The following is a 23,369-nucleotide window of genomic DNA, read 5'->3' as shown; positions in this document are numbered from 1 at the left end:
GCTCAGCAGGCCTACAAGCAGGAGACTCCACGTGTTAATGCAATACACGTTGAGAATTAACTCATATTTTTAGTCTGGAAGGACAAGCTCTGCGTAAGACCGAATAAGAATATTGGGGCTCCACTTATGCATAATGAATCAGTGACTTGCCATATCCAACCAGCCAGAATTAGACAAAGTGAAGGGGGTTTCCAGAAAGGTTTTTGATTGTTGCTTGGATGACAGCAGCATCTGTTATTACATGCCATGTTTCTGGGTAAGGCAAATTTGACCTGTTAAAAGCTTTAAAGAAGCTTGAACCTTGAAAGAAACCTTAAAGAAGACTTGATATGTGCTAGATTACTGGTATGTGAAACCAGCAGCTGTCCTAAGGCATTCAGCAAATAGTAAAGGAATTAACTCTTTGACAGAAAAATCAACGGTGGTCCCAGGAGGTGTCCCCTAACTATTTGGTGAAGAAAACTCTGTTTCCTGGCTGTAAACAGGAGATTTTGGGTTTGGAAGAAATGAAACTTAACTGATGTTCTTAGGTGGTGATTTCTTTAGCCAGAGGATTTTGACACATCTGGGTAAAAAGACTTCTTGCAGGAAAAAATAAGTGGATAGGAGAACAGGAGTTGCAGTTCACAAGCTGAAGGTGCTGCAGCTGGATGCAGGATGCAGTCACGTGTTGATAACACCCTTCTGGTTGAGATGGTGAGTTTGGAAAGGGTGCCTTGTTTCTGTTTTCTATGGAAAGCTTCACTCTTCTAGGTTAAAGTGCGACCTCAGTGCTCTTAAACACTTGCTTTAAACAGTATTTTTGCAATATTTAAACTGCAAACCTTTAAACAGTGTTTTTGCTTGAACATTTTGTATATGAGAATGACTTGCAGTAACACAATTGGGCCACCTTGTTTTTCTCTACTCTCACTTCTGGAGAGGTGCTGGGTGTTGGACTCCACAGAGAAACCCCAGCTTCTAATTGCAGAGCCGCCACTGAAAAAATCTGGCTGTTTCCTTGATTATTTAAAGGGTGACCGTGGTGTTTAATCAGGAATGCCATGAGGTTGCACATCCCCTGCAGCCCAGGGAAGCATGATGAGCAAAAAGGTTTCATCTGTTTACAAATATGATACCACTTGGATGAGAACTCCGGAGATTTAAGTGGCTTGTGTGGCTGGCCCAACACGGGTGGCATGAGGGCAGCAAATGGTCTTGTGTCCCAGAGGGCACACAGGATGCATGAGCATCCCGCTGGTGTTTCTGCCACCCTTTTTACAGCTTTCAGTGGGAGGGCTGTGTGTGTGATCTCTGAGCTGTTGCAACATGGTAGATAGAGTCCCATGACTGTGGTCAGGTGCAGAAGGGGAGTGAACTGCCCAGTAGCAGGTCAGCCAGCCAGAGCATTGGGAGGTTGCAAAACCAGTGCAAGGTCAAAGTACAAACACGTGTTCAAATACAACAGCACAACATATTTCTTAATTTGTTTCTGAAGGAGAAGGAGGGGGTGTTTTCAGTTGAGTTTCCAGAAGACTGCTCTGCTACCAGACTGTGTTATAATCCTCTTTTAAAATCCACCTTCATGGATTTAAAGCCCACATGATGGTGAAGATGCTGAAAAATGCTCATTTGTTAGAGGAGAGATGTTTGTTCAAGCAACTTGGTTTAACTGAAAAGCAGGTTGTGCTTTTTATAGGGAACAAGAGAGGTCGGGTTTCCTGTAGACATTACTCTGTGAGTCACACAGAGGGGCACAGCTTTGCTCTCCAGAAACTTAATTGCTAGAGCTGATGGGTACCTCATATTCCAGAACCAACCTTTGTGTTTGAAACAACTAAACACGTAACTGGGCATTTCTGAAACTGCTTTTAATAAATACTTCACAGATTTTTAAACTCAACCTTTTAATGTTTCTAATATGTATCAAAACCCCATTAAGGTGCATTTAATGATATTCTTTCAGTTTCAAAAGCAACTGTCCTTAACAGCCCTGCATATAAGAACTTGTAATGGCTGTTAATGTGGTAATGCTACAGTACAGATTAATATACATTCATAATAATGGACATTATAATTATGAATAATAATAAAGTTTCATAATTTTTCTCAATAGGAAATAATGATAGATTGAGGGGGTATCCACTGTGCTGCATTTTCCAACTACTGGCCTGTTCAAAGCCACGTGTTAACAGGAATATAGACGTTTGCTGGTGGAAAACCCTCAGAAGACAGGGTGGAGCAGAGATAGCCACAACAGGCTTGTTTTAGCAATGAGCATTTCTGCATCTTTAATAAAGAAGTGCTTGATGTGATAAAAGGTCTCTGACAAAGCTGTTCAAAACTTTGCAATGTCCTCAATTTTGTGTTTTCTTTCCAAAGGCATTTCAGCCTAAAAAATCCCACAACAAAAACATCTTAGAGCTGGAAGAAATAATAAGCTTGATATTAACCCTTGATAAACAGGTTGTTTTTTCCATTCACAGCATCTCTGAAGTGATCCATGTTACAGATAGCACAGTGAGTTTGCCATGAACTAGGTAGGTCACTTGTTTTGGGGGGTGAAACTGCTGAAAGAATAATAAGCCTCAGTTTTAAGAGTAGTATGGGTTGTTCCATGTGTTTTGATCCTAAATGCTAAATGAGGGTTTGATGCATACAGCAAACAGTTATTCAGTGCAGTAGCTAAGGCTTCCTTTCAAGTGAGCAGGCATTCACATTGTAGTTAAGACAAATGGCTTCACTCTGAAGTGAGTGATTTATATATTCCAAATAATCTAAAAAACCCTGTCTTTGAGCTGTTGTTGAATGTGGTGCTTTCAAGTGTTTTGAAGCAAACACAGATCCTGTAGCACATTTTTCCTTATATATACCTGACCAGAGTCAGGTTATTTGAAGGAAAAAAAAAAAAGACAAAAAGACCCCCAAGAATGCTTAAAGGGGTTTGGAATATATATGGTGCATGTACAGATTTTTATTGTTTATGTAAAGCAATATGAAAGCATCCTTACTGGTAGGTGTTGATCCTAGGAATCAGTCATCAGCCTTTGAACTTGTCCTCGCTTTTGTGTTGTTATTGGTCTTCAGTAGCCAGCAAGGCACATCCCTTCCTATTAGGTCCTGTAAAAACATTTCCTGAAATGGAAGTGTGTAATTCCTTTGTTAAAGCCCTGCATTAGGAGGAGAGCTACTTATTAACTTAAGAAGAGAGAAATGCATCACTTTAAAAATTATCTCCTGTTTTACCACATCTTCATAGATGGGAGAAGGTAAAGTTACTCTGTATCAGTTTCCTTTAAACTTTGTTTATTTTATCTGACTCAGACTTCCTACTTCTTACATCAAGGCATTTTTATGTCTTTAGACTTTTTGTTTGTCAGCCATGCCCACATCTCAGTTGGAGGTAGGGTCATTGCTATTTTTTTTCGTCTGGGTTGCAGTACTTGGGCCTTGGGGTTGAGTTTGCTTGGTGGTGTGAATAAGTTTTTTTTAAAGCTTGCACTAAACTTCTCACCTTCAGTACTGGATTTAATCTGCTAATATATACTTTCTTTACTGATGGGCAAGGGAAAAGGTAACTCAGTGTTTACTCTGACTTTTTTTTTGATGTTTAGGCAAGGAAGAGCTTTTCCCACCGAGGCTTTTAGGGGGTACCCTCTTGCTAGTGCCTGTCATGCTTGAATTACCAGGAACATTAGCACTGAAGCTATTTCTCTTAAGTGCCAGTAGTCAACCTCAAATCTAGTGTTGTGTTGCATACCTCATGCCCTGATCAGGATAGAAACAAACAGGTTAATACTTGGTGGCCATCTCTCTTCTTCAGCCATTTTTATGGTAATTGTCACCCTCCTATTGAAGCACCATGTGGGAAGGTAGAGATAAAGCAGAGCCACAGCCACTTCACTGAGAGCAGTACTTCCAGGTGTTCAGTACTACAGGAAAAAAAAAATGTAATCCATTCAGGCTGCTAAAAGCCTTAGGTTAAATATGTCCTTGCTTGAAGTGTCGAAGGAAAAAAATTCCAAACCCTTTGGAATTACTTTGGAAAAACTCATTGAGTATGTTTCTTCTTATTTGTTTAGTGCTTTACAGAGCATTAAGTTGCATCTGTCTGGACACATGCAATATTTAAATGCATAATGATAAACATGTTGAAAATTGTTCCCTAAGCTTGCTCTTAATTACCTGTAATACTTGTCAAACTGTTGTCTCTTCTTCCTTTTGGCCCCACCTCACCCGTGGGAAAGCAGAGCTGGCTTTGTTACCTGCCTTGAGGTCACTGAACTCAGAATTGTGGATCACTGAAGGAAGAAATTGCAAAGATAAAATCTGATGCAGTAATAAAAGAGCATTTTTCTCAAATATGAAGACATTCATTGTCAGAATTTAGTTATTTAATTTTCATGTCACCACCAGGTAACTACTGCTGTCCAGTGAGGTGTGTGTTGGCTCAAAGTAAACACGAGTGTCATGTACATAACAATGAATCCACAGTCTGTAGTGTGTTGTCTAATTAATGCTTTGATTCCTTATATATATATGCTCAGTGGGAGGAATATATGGAATTGATATTGACTGACTTACATCTAAGAAGTCTTTAGGTAAAGTAATTACCAGGTCTACTCCAGAATGCATCCTGCAAAGCAAGACAAGGTTGGGCAGATGCATCTTGTGCATGTTATGGAGCTTAATTACTAAAAGACAGCTGGAAAAAAGGTATAGGGTGTTGACTAGTGGCTAATCCACACTTCTCATCTCTCTTCAGATATATAAATAAACTGGAATGACTTGAACTTGACTCTCTGGCCTGCTGGAGGTACAGCTTAGCTTAAAAATCCTTCCCAAAAAAGCTCTAAAGGAAATATGATGGTTGGGGATGGGATCTGCCAGCTCCCATGCTAATGATTATCTCCAGGGAAAGGAGAATCAGCCCATGTTTATTTTAATTCTTAAGTGAGGGGGGAGAAGCTGTCTGAGAAATGGACAAGTGGGACTGCATAAGGCAAGTGCTTCTTCTCTTGATCTTTAAGACAAAAAACATTTCAAAATTAATTAGAGGTAGGGGAATTGTCTGGGCTCACTGACCCAAGATGCTTGCTGTGTTCTCCTGGACTTGGTGTTTGCAGACATACAACTTGGTGCTTGGAGTCCTTCTTCAAAACTTTCTTCACACCCCTCTCTTCACCAGTATTGGAAGATTATTGACAAACCCATGGACTTACTTGGCTTCTGAACATAGTGGAGGAGTTGATAAGTAAATATGTTGCATTTGATCCCTGGCTGGCTACATGTTTTAGGAACAGGGATTGGTGGTCCACACCCAGAGGCATATATTTGAGAAAAAACCCAAACCAAGTACTCCTTAGAAATTCTTATTTTCCATGTGGTCCAGATTAGTATGGAGGGATCTTTTGGTGCATCTTCTCAAAATACTTTTCCTACCCTCTTTTCTTTGATGGGACTCTTTAGATTCCTTGGTATTGCTGGCAACAGTCTCCCTCTCCAGGGGTGGAGTTTAGAAACCCTGCTGCTGCTCTATGTTAATGCTGGTGTCTGGTGGCTTTTTTGATTGTTCATTTAGTTTTTTCCCTGCATTTAATCCATGGAGTGGATGCAGATCATTTCATATGCCCCTGACTTCACTCCTAGACAGTATTTCTTTTCCTTATAACATCCAGTGGACTACATAGAGTCCTCATAGTGATGTAAACTCCTGAAAATCCTGCCAGCACCACTCATCCTATCAATCTTTCTAACATATGGCTCCAGTCTGTGTTGCATTGTGGTTTTGTTCTCAATCAGACCTCCCTGCTGCCCAGTGGTGAGCAGCCAGTGGACATCCATCCTCTCCCTCCCATGCTCACCAGGGATGCTTCAGACCTTTCTTCCCCCCTCATTTTTTTGGGGGGGGGGTTTCCAGTCCTTGCTGTGTCCTTGGGTTTAAAGGCTGGATGGGTGCTCTCAGAGGACTGGTGATGTCTGTCCAGGAGAATGTCACTTGTGGCAGCAGTGGGATGTAGCCAAAAGGTTGGGGAATCTCTTGTTTCACTTTGGATTTAGTGTCTTGAAATCTGATGTTTTATTGTTGTGGGGTTTTGGTGGGTTTGTTGGGGTTTTTTTGGATAGGACTTAACATCTGGTATTTATAGATGTTGGAAAAACGAATCCTCCTTGCCAGCACTGACTCTTTCAGCTTCACAGTGGTGTTTTGAGTCTTTCAGAAGGGATACGAATGTTTTGGGTTACCTGCACGCATTAATTGACCTAAATTTATATGAAAACCTTATCCCCACTCCCCATTTAAGCTCTTACTTTGCTGGTAAAACCCTTGAGCTGCCCTGAGGTGTTCCACGGGCTGCCGTGGGGAATGTCAGCCCTCTGGCCGGTCCCTCCTCCTCCGCCTCCTCCTCCTCCTCTCTCCCCCTGCTGACGCACTCGGTGCGGGCACACGGCGTGGCCGGGGCTGCCGCGGGTCAGCGCTCGCATCCTGTGCCCCGATCACCTCTCCTGCTTCTTCCTCCAGGCGCTTCCCTGGCGAGCAGAGAGCGGAGCGGTGGCGGAGCCCGGCATCGCTGCCGCGGGGAAGCCGAGAGGAAACTTTTAATTGGGAGGAAGTTTCGGCCCGCGAAGGAGACGCCGGAGAAGATCCCGGGGTCTGAGAGTTGCTCTGCCGGGGCGGAGGAAGGATTGTAAAACCCTTCAGTCTGCAGAGGCCTTGCTGCTGCCTCTCTCTGCTCTTGCCTTAAGCTTCGCCTCTGCCTGGAGCCTGGGAAGAGGCAGAGTTAGCTGCTGGTCTGCCTCCTGATTTCCGTAGCTCTCCATCCGGCACTGGATGTTCCTGTTTTAGTTATAAGGCGTGTTCGACTGCGGGTGGAGGGTCAGAGCTGTGTTTTGGAAGCGAGCAGAAGGACTCTGATACAGTAAGATCTAAAATATATCTTTTGAGGTTTTTATTTTTAAGGCACTTAAGCTTGTGGTTACTCTTCTGTCTGTTGGTTATTTGGCTTGTTTTTGTTTTGGGTTTTTTTGCTTTGTTTTGTTTTTTCCCCGAACACAAGCTAGCCAGGCTACCAGCAGCTGGCATGTTTCCATCAAACGGGTTCATCTCTCCCCCTGGCCAGATGTTGAGCTCCATGGTGGAGTTCACAGTGACAGTGTGGCAGTGACAATTTCTTGTGCAAATTAACAGGGACAAGCTGCTGTCCCTTTTGCCAGCCTTTTACACCTCTCCTCACCCTTAACCCCCTCCTTAATTGCTGACAGATATCCTCAGGACAATTGCAGCACGTGTTTATATGAAATAGTAAGAGCAAGAATGTATTTTACACTTTATATAACAGGTTTTTTGGCAGCTGTACGTAGGAAGTGGCAGTCCTGTGCAGCTGTGCCACTCTGCATACTCCACAGTGTCACCCATGGTTAAAAACGTGGATAATTTGGTTCTAGAGTGTGGTCCTGGGTGTATAGAAGAACTCAGTGAGTCCAGGGAAACCACAGAAGTCCTCTGGGTAAGGTGAACGTGCTTCAGTAAGAGTAATATAGCTCTATCCATAAGGTGTGCCTTAAATATGCAGCTGAGCCCATGCTATGTGATCCTGTTGGTGCATCTGGGGCATAGCCACCTTTTTTTCTCATTGTAAATCACTTTTGAACTGAATGCTTTCATCTGGAAGTTTTCTAATATATTTATAGTGATGAGTTGAAGACTTTTTTTTTTTCTTTTTTTTTTTTTTCCCTCGGCTTTAGGGTAAGAAACTAAAAACCTGTGCCTGCAGTGGCTTGTCTTTCTGTGTGATTATTTATATTTATTTGTGTATATATGCACAGATATGTAGCTATATGTAGCTATTGTGTATATATGCACAGAAGAGCTATTCTAGGCATTGATATTTTTAGATTGTGTTTGTATATATGTTCACATATCTCTATATTAGATGTTTTACTTGAAAGCAGGATGGGGTAAGCAAGCTTAGAGGACCATTAATTTCTTCTTCTGCCAAGTAATACCATGCCAACTTACTTTGTGAGCTGATTTGCTTATGCAGATGAAGGCAGACCATAACAAAACATTCTTACCAGATTTGTGCTTACAGCCCTTCCAGGTAAATCATTAACACACAGTCCCAGTGCCCATAAAAACTGCTAAAGAAGTTTCTCTCTCCTGAAACTCTTTTTCTAGGAGGTAAAAAGTGAAGTTACTTGCAGATCTCGGTTTCATGCAGTTGTTTTCTGCTGTCATGGTTTCTGTATTTGTTTAAAAAGTGATATGGTTCAGTGGATTAAGGATGGAAGAGGACTTCTGCCCCATGCAGAAAGCATAAAGTGCTTTCTGAAGAGAGCAGCTCTGTCCAAGGCACAGGGCAACACACAGCACTCCAGGCTGCTTGGTGGGAGCAGCTCCTGCATTCCTACCATGACAAAACAAGTGGAGGTGGATAATACTCACGTGAACAAGAAACTTTGCTCTGAAATAGTTTTGGGTGGGGAGGAATCAGTGCTTCAGATCTTCATCGAAGTAACTCCAGGCCAGGAGGAGTTTTGCAGAAAGTGGTGCATAAGATCCGTGGTCATCCTCAAACCAAGAGGAGCAGTCTGCTTCTCTGGGCTGTTACCAGTGTGCATCCTGGGGAACCACCTAACCCCCATGCTGCTTCTCCATATGGGCTGTTGTGTTCACAGTGGGGTTTCTTTCTCCTGGCTACAGCAAGCAGCATGGGAATTGCTGAGTCCTGCCACTTACCTACCTGTAAATGCTGTTAGCACATCAAGGAAACTTATTTTTAAATAGGTTTATGGCTGATGAGCTGTTATGCTCAGCAGTTTTGTTTACTGGTATCCTGTGATTCAAATCTGCTTGAGCTGGGAAGATTTGCAGTGGACCTTGTGATGCTTAAATCCACACCAAACTTCTGTTTGGCCTGACTTCTTTTTCTGTAGTCAAGTAAGAAATAGATTTCTCCAAGGCATTTGATAATTATAGAGTCCTGTCTGCGTCTGCTTTAGGTTTTGATTGGTTGTTGTCATGGTTTAATGCTAGGCTGGCAGTGAACTGAATGACAGAGGCTCTGTTAATCCCCCTCCCCTCCCTGATAAGGAAAGGAGAGAGACTTATGGGTTGGAAAATAAACACAGCTTTAATCAAACAATGATAAAAATTTAATGATAAAAATGGATGATAAATGTAATGATAAATGTAATGATAAAAAAGGAAAAATTATTAAATATATACAAAGATACAGAAAAACAATCCCACGTTCCTCCCCCTTTTCCTCAGTAACTCTCACATCACCACCGAGGCTGCAGGGCAGCCCTGGGAAAGTCCAGGCTGGACTCCTGGAGTCAGCAGCAGTCGGGAGCTGGAGGCAGGAACACACAGATTCAGGCTGGCATGGATCAGGAGCACAGGCAGAGGAACAGATGGAATCCTCCCAGGATCCTGAAGCAAACAGGGACAGGTGAAGAAGGGCCGGAGAGAAGGGTAAAGAAGAAGGGACTTGACCCTCATGATCCTCAAATTTATACTGAGTATGACACGTATGGGATGGAATACTCTGGTCAGTTTTGGTCATTTGTCTCGTCTGCTACTCCCTAAAGGAGGCTTGCAGGTGTGACCTCTTCATGCCTTTTCTTTTTCCAGAGCACAGGGTGTTCCTCAGAACCCAGCAGTGGCCTTGGTTCTGCACACCATTCTCTAAGTGTAACTATAAACATTAGAAGCAGACACTGACTGAGAAACCTGCTGTTAATTTCAGCAAGTACAGCTACTTATGAGAGACTTAGTTGAAAACAAAATTACACGAAAGAAAATCAGCTCTATGCTGGCCCAAACCAGGATGGTTGAGTTTGCAGTAAGCCTGTTTTGTGGAAGTAACTTGAAGTATAGAAAATATGTAGAATATAAACACGTATTTTATGATATTCAGCAAAAGTAACCTCATTTGCGAAGTTTACAGCTATTGCTTGAACAAAAGTAGACGGGCTTATCTCAAGAAGGGCTTACAAGCTATTCTAATTGCCTGCATCCAAGAGCATGATGCAAAACTTCCAGCTAAACTCTTTAGCTTTGTGAATCAGCGTCCCCCAAGCTGTCCCCAAGCTGTGTTGGGAGTGTGTGGACTGGAGTGGTCCCTTGACCTCTGTCCTGGAAGAACCATCCTGGGCAGCTAAGTGCAGAAGCAGCTCCATGGTCTGAATCATTGCTTAAGCCTCTTTCCTTGGAGTTTTTAGGAACAGGAGGCAGGGATCTTAGGCAGCTTAGAGGGGTCAGGACAGTGGCAGTGCTTTGGGTAACCAGGTTTCCATGCTGTTTGTTCAGGAAGAGCCATCGTGGCCATGGGAAACAGGGAGAAGGAAGAGAGCCCTATTTCCTCTTGGTTATTTTGATTTAGGGTTTAGGGTAAAGTTTGAGATGACTGCTGCCTCTTGTGCACTTGCTCCTGGGCTTGTGGATGACTTTTTGCCAGGAAAATTGGCCTGCTGGATTATGGTTGCCTCCAGCTGCTTTCTGCAGCTGTCTGCATGGCAAAAAGAGGTGGGGGAAATGGCTGGGGTTAAAAATAGAAAGGCAAATTAGGAAACTTGAGGTATGGTTTCAACACAGCTGAGCTGCTCAACAGCTCACTCCTTCCACCAAAAGGGGAAGGACTTGCTTAATCTGGTGTGACTGTGCAGCCAGCTGGTTTGACTGCCCAGCCAAGCAGAAAACCAGGAAAAAAGCAGATTTTCTGCCAAGCAAGAGTGGGAGGGGAGGATCCAAGGCCAGGAGGAAGGGGATGTTTCCCAGAAACAGCTTGCTGAGCTGTTACTGGCACAGGTAAGTCAAGTTCAGGTGCTCTGGGGCTGAATTCAGCTGAGCAGCTTCAGCTTTTCCTGTTGGGACTGTCCACGCTCCTGCCTACACACCTTGGGTTTAAAATCCAAGATACAGCACCCAGGCTGCTGCTTCCAGTGGGGCTGAGCTCATCAGGTTACTCTGTCCCCATTAAGGGCAAAGCCTCAAGGAGATTTACTTTTCTGTTTGAATTGTTTATATCCTGATGCTTTATGGGGAGAGTTTGAGGAGCTGGAAAAAAAAAACAAACCAGCACATGAAAAAATTACTGGGGCCTTAATTTTACTTATTACATGTACATGTCTTGCTTGGTTATAATATTACACACTCTTATAGAAAGATTTTATTTTTCAATAAGATTGTGAAACTGCAGTAGTTCTGTTTTAGTAGTGAATTTCAGAACTGAAGTTATTTTTTCAGCATCTAGACAAGAATCCTGAAGACAGCTAATTTTACCCTGTTACTTTCAAAATGCTTCAATGAAAAGGAAGGTTTAGTAGAAAGAACACCAGCTGATTAGCTTTAATGCAACGCTGATTTCAGTTTCTTAGCCTTCCCAGCTCTCTGGGTTTTTTCTTTATTATTTTTAAGTCTTTTGTGTTCTGAATTTTTTTTTGGTCTCAGCCACGTGATTTGCTTTGTGGATGTTGGCTTGTCTGTTCTAAACAAATTGCACCCTACCTAAACCTGCAGTGAAATCCTGGCATTGTTCAGCACTTTGCAGTGTGGTTATGTGTTGTACTTAGGTTAGAAGAGCAAAGCTCTGACCTTGAGAAACTTTATTTTCTATTTGTGCAGTTGCAGAGGGAGAGTGGAGAGACTCTTCAGATGGGTAGGGTATCTCTAGACCTGTTAAACTGGAAGCTATGAAAAACAAATAATATATTGCAAAAGTCAAATGAGAAGTGAAAGCAACTTTGTGCTGTGTTAAGAGTTACTTAGTCTTCTTGCAGTTTCATAAAGCATAAGCAGTACAACTGTTTGCTAGGGCCTGGATTTTAGAGAAATGACAAAGTTCTTCTAGGGAGACTACAGGAATCCCTCATTACCCAGGAGAATTCTTTGCCCTTGTTTTGATTTCTGAGCTACTAAATTTACATTAACAACCTTATCCCAATGCATGTATATTTTTAAATTATAAGAGTCTTTTCCCCATATATTAAAAATATAACTGTCTAGCAAAGAATCATAGAATCATAGAATCCTTGGGGTTGGAAGGGACCTCGAAAGATCATCTAGTCCAACCCCCCCTGCCAGAGCAGGGCCACCTAGAGCACTTCGCATAGGAACGTGTCCAGGCGGGTTTTGAATGTCTCCAGTGAAGGAGACTCCACGACCCCCCTGGGCAGCCTGTTCCAGGGCTCTGTCACCCTTACAGTAAAAAAATTTTTTTGAATATTCAACTTGAACCTCCTATGGTCCAATTTACACCCATTACCCCTTGTCCTATCACTGGTCGCCACTGAGAAAAGCCTAACTCCATCTCCCTGACACTCACCCCTTACATATTTGAAAACATTGATGAGGTCACCCCTCAGTCTCCTTTTCTCCAAACTAAAGAGACCCAGCTTCCTCAGCCTTTCCTCATAAGGGAGATGTTCCACTCCCTTAATCATCTTAGTAGCTCTGCGCTGGACTCTTTCAAGCACTTCCCTGTCCTTCTTGAACTGAGGGGCCCAGAACTGGACACAATACTCCAGGTGCAGCCTCACCAATGCAAAGGGAATGTTTGCAAACATTTCCCCTGTATGTGGTGGCCTGGCTTCTGCAGCTTGTGAGGGAAAGGTGGGAAAAAATGGATCAAATAATTCAGAGTTACTTAAGCTAAAAGGACAGAGTTACTCAGTTAGATTTATCTGAGAGAGAAGTATTCCAGGCTCAGACCTTTTGTTTATTTTTAATGTCTCTAACAGTCTTCCCAGCCATAATTGAGCCATTGGCACAGGAGCAATCCCATCAGAGTTTATTTTGAGTGATGACAGAGCCTGCTGTGGCTTTCATTTCAGTGCAGCCTGAGCTAATTGATGAACAGGACCATAATTTATTTACAGTTTGTGCGATCCTTTCAGAGTGAGTCTCCTCCCTTTAAAAATCCTTGGAAAAGGAAGGAGGATGAGGCTGCCAGGGCTCATTAGGCTGCTGGTGCTTCTGCCCATCTGTCACAGAATTGACTGAAATATTCTGCCCTCCCTTCTGGGTGATGTTTTCACACAGAGGCTGGTTTTAGCATCCTCTCAGTTTTCTTCTAAGCCTGTTGACCTTTCATTTGGAACGTGTGCTGCTGGACTGGGGAGTCTGACACAGGAAACTGATAGAGCCTGCAGAGGAGTGGGAAAAAGGAGAGAGGAACAGGTGGATGCTACTGGAGATGATATGAGAAATAAGGAATAAAAAGCTATAGAGGGCAGCAGTACCCAATCTGGGTTTTTTTGGTCTAGATCTTGGTTTGGGATGAATACCCCTGATTTTTTTTTTTATTTTTTTTTTCCCACACGGATTTTGATAGATTCCACTTTGACCCCTGTAGCTTGCTCTACTGAGGAATTACAAGTCTTCATCAATAAATCCAACTTTATGTTGACTTTGGAAACAGGGAGGAACTCCTGTTTATAAGTACATTTCTAAAATCTGTAAGGAGAAGTGATTTTATGCTTGGAAAACACTTTGAGTATGAAGATGACTTTGTTCTGTTGAATCGATGAATAATCACAGGAGGAGGCAACCATGAGCTGATGTGTGGCTTCAGGTCTTCTGTGTGCTTGGGGCAAACCTGTTGTTTCTGAAGCTTCTGCAGGGACCTGCTGAGCTTTATAGTCCTGTATACTGAGAAACAGAACTGTGGGGTCCCTTAAAGACCTGAAGCTTCACCTGTCCTATCCTGCCCTAGAGAAGTTTCTTGTACATCTAAGCATAGTCTTCATCCAGAACTTCTTCACCTGGCTTCAAGTTAAAGCTCATCTCAAGCCCATTTTGCACATATGGAGTAGTGACAAGGTAGTTTGAAAATATTTCTGACCACATCCTAATTTTTTAAGATGAAAGGTGATTTTCAGCTAGATTCAGTAAGTTTTTGCAACTGATCTTTAATGTCCCAGCTGCCAGTTTGAAAGCTGCTGTGCCTTTTAAATTAAATTTTGCAAATAGGAGAAAGGAAAGATGTTGTGTACTGCAACAGTTATATTTCTTGGTCAGCTGCCTGAAATAAAAAAATACTAAGAAAAAGGAGGTGTGAGTGATTAGGGGAAAGTCCTCCCTACAGGGAGTACAGGTTGTACTCCTCCCTGGGAAAGTTTTCCAATGCAATAATACTTCCAGCTGCTAACACTTGAAACTGTAAAGACATTGTGTTTGTGCTGATGTGCATGGCAAGGCACTGGGAAAGAGGTAACAGCAACAAGCTTTGATTAGGCAATTCACAGCTACTGTCATCTCTTCAGGCAGCTTTGCAGGGAGATCTGATGGAAGGATTGTTTCAGCCATCCTGGCTGGATTACCAAAGTGGTGAGTCCATCCCATTGCGAGTGTTATGTTTGGTGGAGATCCACACCAAAATCATCAGATGCTTTGAGGTTTGATTCTGCCTTTCAGCTGTTTGACCTAACTAAATAATACATTCCCCAAAGCAGTTTCTTCTCTTTCTAGGCATGAAAGTGAATATGCATGCAACACCTGTTAATATACAACTTCTTTGCCTGCTAACTGTGAAATCTGTGCCCTCCTTTAGGGAACATAAATACTGTTGTCCTCGATGATTTATATAACATTTACAATTAGCAGGGCCTGCTGCTTATGGAAGTGTGTGCATTTATATTTTACATCTCTGCCTGCTCTTCATATTTTATTTAATGAAGAGCCTTAGCAAATTGGTTTCTTGGCAAAAAATGGCTTTTTGTGAACCGAGGATGTACAAGTTTACTGATTTTTGGCCTGGTTCTTTGTGTGTGGTGCTCCCCTCTCTGGGGGCTGAGCCAATCTTTCTTAGGAATATTGATCCTTCCTCATCTATCCTTCAGAAAGTAAGCTAGAAGAATCTTCAGCCATTTCCTGCAGATCACAGTGTGTCCTCAAGGGAGACCAAGAAATCCCCATAACAGATGGGAAAATGATACCTGTGTGCTGTCCCATAGCTGCTGGCTTGTCTGGGCTGAGACCAGCCATTTCCTCTTAAATCTTAATTCACATGATGGTGCCTTGTGTTTCCTGTGCCAGCCTTTGAGTTTGCTGTTTGTGCTTGGTAGGAGATGCTTTTTTTTAATTTTTTTTTTTTTAAACTCCTAGGCTCTTGCTGTGAGGTCAGACTTTTGTAATTTGGCTGCTGAAAACTGATTCAGACAAGCATAAGTTTTTCTTGGAGTTAAATTATATCAGGTTCCTACATTGCAAAACCTACATTGTTTGGCTAATGACATGGAATAAAACCTGTAATAACATGATTTTTTTTCAGTGCTGTTATGGTGCCATATAGGTTGAGCTGTGTATTTCATCAGGATTCCTGCCACAGTACTCTTATCCCCCTCACCCACATTAAATACTTAAGAATGTTGGTATTTTCAGACTCAATGTTGTCTCAAAATTCAGACTCAATTGGAGTGCCTAAGAACAGATAGTAACATACTTGATTTTGAAAGCAAAGTTCATGTTCTGTGCAATCTCTGGTAATGCAGCCCCACCCTCACCCCCACAAAACTCACCCTAACAAAAGAAAAACTCCAAACGTAACTTACTGTGACTGTTTAATGAGTACTTTGCAGTACTTGATCTGAGTGCTTCCAAAATAGTACCTTTTTTTCCATCAGTGGTCATTCCAACAGCTCTGTATTGCTTACAGGAGAAGTGCTGACCTTACTGGAGGACTGATGGTGAATTTTCATGATCTTTCTACATGGAGGATTATTTTTAATTGTCTCTTATTAAAATTCTGTAAGTTTTTAGGTTTAGAAGCTCTTCGAGCCATTCTTAGGATTTATGTAAAATCTGCATGGTAGAGTGTGATTGAAGGATGATTGTGTAGAGTGGGTCTGGCCATGGGATGGGCAGGTATAGCAGAAGCCATGTCAAGTTGGCCCTTACTTGTTTTCTACTCTTAAAATAATCTATTTACTAATGTGTTTATGAGGCATAGATACATTTCCTAGGCCTTGAGGAAGTGCTGTGTAGTCATGGGGTGGTTGGAAAGGGTTTTATCAGTGTCTTGGTCTCCAGAGCTCCTCATCAGATGAATTCCTGCAGTGTGGTAACATCCTGACTGCTCTGCTGCCTGGTGGAGCCCTGCACTTCAGAAAGTTACTGTAACTGCTTTTCCATTGCTTTGTTTGCTTACTTGGGTACCCAGAAAGGATATTGCATCCTACTGGACATCTCTAGAGAACGCATCTTCTGAGTATTAAACTACAGGAAGGACTTGTTGCTAGCAAGCCTTTTGCATCTTGCTTCTGGAGGTTGATTTAAAGGATTATTTTGCTCCCCTACCTGGCTGCTGCATCATTATCTACGTTGCCATTAATCTTTTAGCTTCAGCCTCAGTAGCTTTTCTCAACTGGGCCCTGCTTCTCCTGCCATCCCCCATCCTTTCCCACCTGTCAGCAGAGCTGTGGCTTCACTGCCAACACTGATCACTTCAGGAGAGGGGAATGTGTCTCAGCTCAGGGCAGCAGGTCGGAGTTTGGCTGTTTTAGAGCTGCCCCTCATTTGTGTTCCTGCCTTGCTTTTGTTAAAACCTGACTAATCTGGGCTTCATCCATCTGTATGCAGAAAACTACAAGCTCCATGTGACTGCAGATTTAAGTCCTTCCTCCTCTCCCTCCCTCTCCCCTCCTTCCCTGCAATTTATTTGGGTTCCACTTTTCTGTGGATGGAAGGAGAATTGTGTTGAGGGGTTTCTGCAGTTGTCCTGCTGCTGCTGTAAATGAGCAGGGCTTGTCCTTCCTATTGCATCTTAACCTGAGCCAAAGTCCAGTCTTGCTTTTTTGCAGGCAAGCAGCTCAATGATCCTGTCAGAGTGACCAGCATCCCTTAATTGAGTAAATAGTTAATTCACTTGTCTAATTTCTGCAAAGGATTGCTGATTTACTTATTTTTTATTTTTTCCCCAAAGGTGGACATAGGTTTTCCATTTCTAAACCAACTGACATTATCTGAGCAGTTGGATTTGTTTGCTGCTGATAGTTCACCACAGGGAGCTGCAGTTATTCTGTGCTCAATAAAGCATGCCTGCTGTGATGTGGTCCATGGGCATATATATTGGGATGGACTGTGGGAATGACATTCCATCCAACACCAGGCTGCAAGCTACTAACTCCTCCTGCCTCTTGTATGAAGGGAAACTCAGATTTTTGAGGAGTTTGTAGTGTACAGCTCTGTTTCCCTTCTTTGAGTTCAAAGAAAATGTTTAACTAGTAAGGAAAGTTTGCTGAAGGCTACACACTCCTGCTAGCTACTGGACATCTGTACGGATGGTAAAAGGCTGGGTCTGATCCCTCCATCCCTTCTATGACAGGAGAGAGGTATTACATGAACAACCATGTCAAGTGGCATCTGACTTAGGTACTTCTCATTATTTTTGGTGGTGAAGGAATTGCTGAGTGAGCTTTGCACTCTATTTTGAGTTGCTTTGTAGCAGTTGGATAGGCTGGGGCTAGCTAGTGGATGAGTGTTCTCTGGGGTAAAGTTTGTGAGCTGAAATTTTGTTTTAATTAAATAGTATTTTTAAATGTAGCTTAAGTTCCATTACATGAATGCAACCTACTTGAGCTTACCCAGTACCTCCTGCTGAGATTCTCTTGTTTGTCTGGAAGTACAGGTTAGTTTTTTAACTAATTTGACATGTTCAAAACCTACCAGTTCAACTTGTGAATCTGTTTCACAGTCATCCTGTCTTTCATGTTCCCAGTACCAGATAGTGGAGCCACTACCTGCAGAAGAAAGGATAGCCAAGAGCCACCCTGCCTGGGATACTCCCAGGGATCATAGCTGGAGTTGCTGGGTGACCAATGGACATCTCCATGAAGATGTCAGGACAAAGTGATGCAGGCACATCTCTTCAAGTGTGTCACTAGGAAAAAAAAAATAGAGGTAATTGGATGTCTACAGGAGGAACTTACTTCTGAGTCTTTCAGTCCATTGTTGAAATACTCAGCAATTTCCAGAAGAGTTAGGATAGCAAGGGTTACAATCCACCCTGTGGCTGATGTAACTTTTTTTCAGATCATGCAAGAACAAAGTCCAGCCACAAGTGGTCGGGTGCAAACAGAAAGTTTTATCTGGAGGCTGACAGAGAGCACAAGCAATGTGAAATGACCCGGTAAGGAGTTGGAAAGTCTGTTAAAAGAGAAAGAAAGGGAAAGAGAAAGTGAAATAGAGAGAGGTAAAAGCACCACCACCTGAGGATCCCCTGGTATCCCAGAAATCTTTCTTCCTGGAGTAGCAGTCTGGTCCTAGGCAGGGCAGTGGTCTGATCCTAGGTGGTGAGGATGAATGCATTGGTATTCCTTAGACACTCCTGGAGTTTCCCGTTGCTCAAATTGTAGATTCAAATTGTAGAAATGCTGCTGCTTCCACATTTATCTCCCCTATTGTAAGCACACTGGAGGCTGTTGTCTGGAGTGGCCCTTGTGTTGCCCAAGGGTTGTTAGCTGGTTGTTTGCCAGCCAGCCAGGGATCACCTTACCGCATCTTTGTCTGGAGATCCAACCTGACTGTTGGATCACTGTGCATATCAGGAGTGATATGAACAACTTCCAGTTGTTCAACATTCAGCTTGTTTGTCATTTGAGGCAAAAGCCTGACTGGAACCTCACAGCAAGATACCAGTTTCTTATCTGTCCTTATTCTCCTCTTTGTGAATGTAGTTGCTCTGATCTGAGATTAATATTTAAACCATTAAATAATCTGCAGACTTTGAACAGACTATTAATGCTTTCAAGTGATTCTGCTTGGTCTTGGAAATTGCTTGGCTGATACCATGCATCACAGACAGCCCTCACTGTCAATGTGGAATCAAGTGTGGTTTTAAGTGTTGTTTTGAACTCTTACAATATTGGGCTGTTTAGGTATGTTAAGAACATTTAATATTTGTGCATACCTGTTCTTTGATGCCAAATTGTTGTCATAAGCAATATTTAAGCAGGATTTGCTGGTGTCACAGGAAAATCAGTGGGAGGGATGGCATGTCTGACATAGATCAGGAGCAGTTGAGTATGGTTGGTGAATGATATTAAGATATGGAATCTCATACAGAGGTGAAGCTACTGCAGGAAAATATATTGGATTTCTGAAGCCCAGTTTCTGAAATTTGCAGCTTGTTGCGCCATCAAAGTGTTGCATTCAGTGGAGGCAGTAGCAGTCCTGAAATACCATGTAATAATTGTGAAATTATTTGTAAAAGGCAAAAAAAAGCCTAGGAGTCCTTAGAGCATGCAGTAGAGCTTGTCTGGTTGCCATCCCTTTCTAGTACTCCTGCTTTAAGGGAGGAGATGCCGAATAGCTGGATGAGGAGGAGAGAGGATTCATCTCTCCAGCTTCCCTGGGTTTTGTTGAATGAATGTGAGTATGCTTTTGCCATCGAGCTGAATGCCACCCGTGGCAGATTTCCACTGCAAGCAGTGGGATTTGGCATCCGTGGGGCTGGCAGCAAAGAGAGTAAGGAGGGTGGCTGCAGTTTGTCCTGAGGTGATTTTCTTGATCGTAGCATTAACCACAAAAGGCAGATGCTAGGGCAGTGCAACTGCATTTTCAGTAGATCTGGCGCTAGTAAGACAAGTTCCCATCATTAAGATTGTACACCCATAACTCACTGGAAGTCAAATGCTTTTTAAAAACTTTATTTTTCTAGCTTTTCCTGCATTTCTGGTTCTTCTAGACCAAACGTGTAATAGGAGTCTTTGTCTGCTTCCTGCCAGGTATTGTAGAATCCCAGACTGGTTTGAGTTAGAAGGGACCTTAAAGATCATCTAGTTCCAAAGCACCTGCCTAGGCAGGGACACACCCCACTAAACCAGGTTGCTCCCAAGCCCCATCCAACCCATATACATCTTCCAGATCCAAATATTTAATTTGTAGTGCAACTCTGAAGAGATTGGTCTGGAAAGAGGAAGAATGTTTTCAGAAATTGGGTTAGGACTATTTATAACAGAAACAATCTTGAATATTTGTTATGTTCTGTCTTTCAGACTAGGGCATAAGTATATGTTAGATGAAACTAAATGCAAACCTAGAAATTGTTTTGTAGTGTAGTAGCAATGCATGTTACTTATGGTGTGCCTTCTGAGTGGGTTTATGAATAGTAATGGCTGAAATGGAGACAACAGAATCTTGCATGAAGATTCTGCTCTTCAGCTCTTTGAACTCTTTCAACTCTTGAGGCTTGGAGTCTTTTTGATCTCAGTCTGATACGCTTGACTTCAAAAGTAGTGTATTTTAAGTAAAATCTATACTGAAATATGGAAACATATTACTCTAGCCTGGGATTCTGAGCAACTCTGGGGTCTGGATGCTGTCTAGTAAAAAAGCCAAAAATCAGAAATATATGTGGAATTCATTTAATTTAGATGAGAATCATAGAATGGCCAAGGTTGGAACGGACCTTAAAGATCATCCAGTTCCAACCCCTCTGAATCGGCAGCAACACCTCCCACTAGATAAGTTTGCTCAAGGCCCCATCCAACCTGGCCTTGACACTTCCAGGGAGGGGGCAGCCACAGCTTCCTTGGGCAACCTGTTCCAGTGTCTCACCACCCTCAAATTAAAGAATTTCTTCCTAATGTGTAACCTCAATCTCCCCTCTTCAAGTTTTAAACCATTTCCACTTGTTCTCTCACTACACACCTGTGTAAAAAGCCCTACCCCAGCTTTCTTGTGGCCTTCAGATATTGGAAGGTTGCTATAAGGTCACCTCAAAGACTCTTCTTCAGGCTGAACAACCCCAACTTCCTCAGCCTGTTTTCGCAGGAGAGGTGCCCCAGCCCTCTGATCATTTCCATGGCTCTCCTCTGGACACGTTCCAGGAGCTCTGTGTCCTTCTTATGCTGGGGACTCCAGAACTGGACACAGTACTCCAGGTGGGATCTCACAAGAGCAGAGCAGAGAGGGAGGATCCCCTCCCTCACCCATCTGTCTGTGCTTCTTTGGGTGCAGCCCAGGACACAGTTGGCTTTCTGAGCTGCAAAGCACACACTGACTTCAGCCTTCAGTGGGGCTCTGCTTTTAGTTGTAATTTCCATTGGCTTTCTTTTTCGCAATCTGCGTGGCTTTCTTGGCAGGAAACACTGGAGTATGCATTTTAGAGCTGTGTTACCATCAGTCACATGACTGTCCTCAGTTTCCCAGTTTCCTTAGGCAAAACTTCCTTTTTTTTGTTTTTTTTTTCCTCTTTTTTTTCTTCAGTTCTTTATACTGCTTAGATTCCCAGAGGCTCACAAAAAATCTTTCTTTCTAACAATAAATGATGTCTAGGTGCTCAGTGTAGCTAAGCAGAACACAACACTAGAACACCTGAGCTTGGTTAGCTGAGTTAATATGTGGAGGGTGTGACAAACATATAGTGTCTCCTTATATTCTTGTTTCCATCCTTCTGTTCCACCCCATTTCTGTGCCTTGGGGTAGGGGAAACACTTCCTGCTTTTTACAGTGTTTCCTCTGTTTCCCTTTGGAGGTCTTCTGTTGGGTGTGTATAATTATAAGGAGGTTTGGGCAGTTTCAGGGGGAAGGCAAGTATAGTTTTGTGCTCTTCAGTAGCTCTGAGTTAGCTCAGAGGTTACATGAGGACACAGGGCTCTATTTCCAGCTCTACCCTATCTCTGCCTGACCCAGATCTCAAGGTGTAGCACAAATGTGTGTTGAGCTGCACTGGAGACAGTGGCTGTAGCTTGCTGCTGCCCAAGCACAGAGCCCAGAGACACTTCAAATTGCTTTGGTCCAGAAATCATCTGTGCAAAGTTTGAGCTTAAAGTGTCATGCTGTCCCTGGCAGGGGCTTGTTCCTAAATAGCAAAGATGTTATTGATGTTGTAAGTGGATAGAATTCTGATGTTAAGACCTTTGTTAAAGAATTAAAGGTTCTAATGTTAAGCCAGATTACCCCTGTGGAAGGATTTGTGATGGTCTGCTAATATTTTCATGCATCCTGTTACGCTTGGAGGGATGACTTAGTACAAACCCACTTTCTGTCAAGGAGTCACTGCAAAACTTAGTCCTTAGCAGCAGAGTATGGTGGATTTTCCCTGCCCCCCAGTGCAAATTAACTTTGTGATGTGGATCCCTGTACAGAACTGAAAACATTTGAGGCAGGGAGTTGAAAGGTGGGTTTTCTACTTCAGCTGTTCAAAAATAAGTTGATATCAATCTTCCTTTTGTTGCAGGTGTTGCATTACTTCAGGATTTGGGCACTAGCATTTTGGCATGCAGTACAAAATGAGATGTGCCTTTGGGTTATCCCTGCCATAGGCTGTTCCTGAGGGTGTTGGCTGGGGCTCTGGTCTGGGTGCCTGGCTCTCTCTACTGTGTTTGAGGAGACTTTTCAGTCTGCAATAATTATAACTTAAACCGAAGGCAGGACCTGCCCACCTTGCCCCATCCTTCCCACCCCCGGATCACTTGAATCAGGATTTTTGTTGTGTCAGAACAAAAGCCCTGCTTAGCAACTGCTGCCATGGTGAGATTGCTGGTCAGGTGAAGCCTTCCCGGCAGTGTTTGCTGGTTTCCATAACGACTTCTGAGCCCAAGGAAGAAGAAGGAGGAAGCAACTAATGCAAAGAGATGTAGGGCTATGAAGGGCTTGAGGCTCCATCAGGTTCAGAGGTAAAAGGTGTCACCTAGCGCCAAATGTGTGTATTTATATATCTATAAACATAGATGTGGTTTTGTAGCAGAGCTATTCACTAGCAGTGTTTCCCCCCTGAAGATGAGCTGTTTGGTAATTCAGATTTGATGCAAGTACTGTCATTTTTAAATCCTTGCCACTGAACTCAGGGCTTGGGTTCAGAGCTGTTTGCTATACTGAGATCCCTGCCTATGAGCAGATTTTCATGTCTTACTTCTTGTTTACTTAGGATAGGAAATGTATGATGGGTGTTCTTCTTCCCATAGTCATTTGGGAAAAATGGACTACTCAGGGATTTATGTAGTATGCAGACAATTTTTTTCTCTCTGCAGCTGCATAAGTAGCTTTCAGGGTATATGGGCGTTGCTCCACATATTGATCCCAGCCTCTCTTTTGATAGTAGTAATTCTGCTAGCTCTGATCTTCTGTCCACCAGACAGTTTTTTCCATTTGGGACCATTTGAAACATGTCGGAGCTCTGTGAAACTCATGAGCCTATCTGTGCCTCAATTTTATACTTACAGATACTTTATGCTTTCATATATTTGTATTCACAGCACAAAATGAGCTTTATTGTAACGATTCAAAATGCCAAAGGTGTTTGTTAGCAGTGCAGGAGGTTTGGAGACAAGGCTGTCCTGGAGGGAGAGAAGCAATTCTGTAAGCTGCTGGAGAGCTCAACACTGAAATTGAGGCAGGCATTGCCTTTGCGTCGTAAATTGGCAGGCAGAGGTGCTTTGCAAGT

The 23,369-nt window shown here is 42.8% G+C and overlaps 1 protein-coding gene across 3 annotated transcripts in view; it reads left to right on the top strand.

The window, feature by feature from the left end:
• The window catches only part of SGMS1 (sphingomyelin synthase 1), a 92,647-nt gene that overhangs the window by 47,860 nt on the left and 21,418 nt on the right, over positions 1–23,369 (top strand). Inside the window, exon 1 of one of the 3 annotated variants that reach the window (XM_030453205.1) lies at positions 6,415–6,899. The exons of 1 other annotated variant lie outside the window; for it this stretch is intronic. The gene's annotated coding sequence lies outside the window, so the exon portion shown is untranslated. Of the gene's footprint in view, positions 1–6,414; positions 6,900–22,285; positions 22,603–23,369 lie in introns of those variants that run through there. One more of the 3 variants, XM_030453207.1, reaches the window with a different exon arrangement.

Source organism: Calypte anna, chromosome 6, assembly GCF_003957555.1.
Source record: "Calypte anna isolate BGI_N300 chromosome 6, bCalAnn1_v1.p, whole genome shotgun sequence".
Taxonomy (NCBI): Eukaryota; Metazoa; Chordata; class Aves; order Apodiformes; family Trochilidae; genus Calypte; species Calypte anna.
The sequence above is the reverse complement of the archived record's forward strand: the minus strand, read 5'-3'. Positions and strand labels throughout refer to the sequence as shown.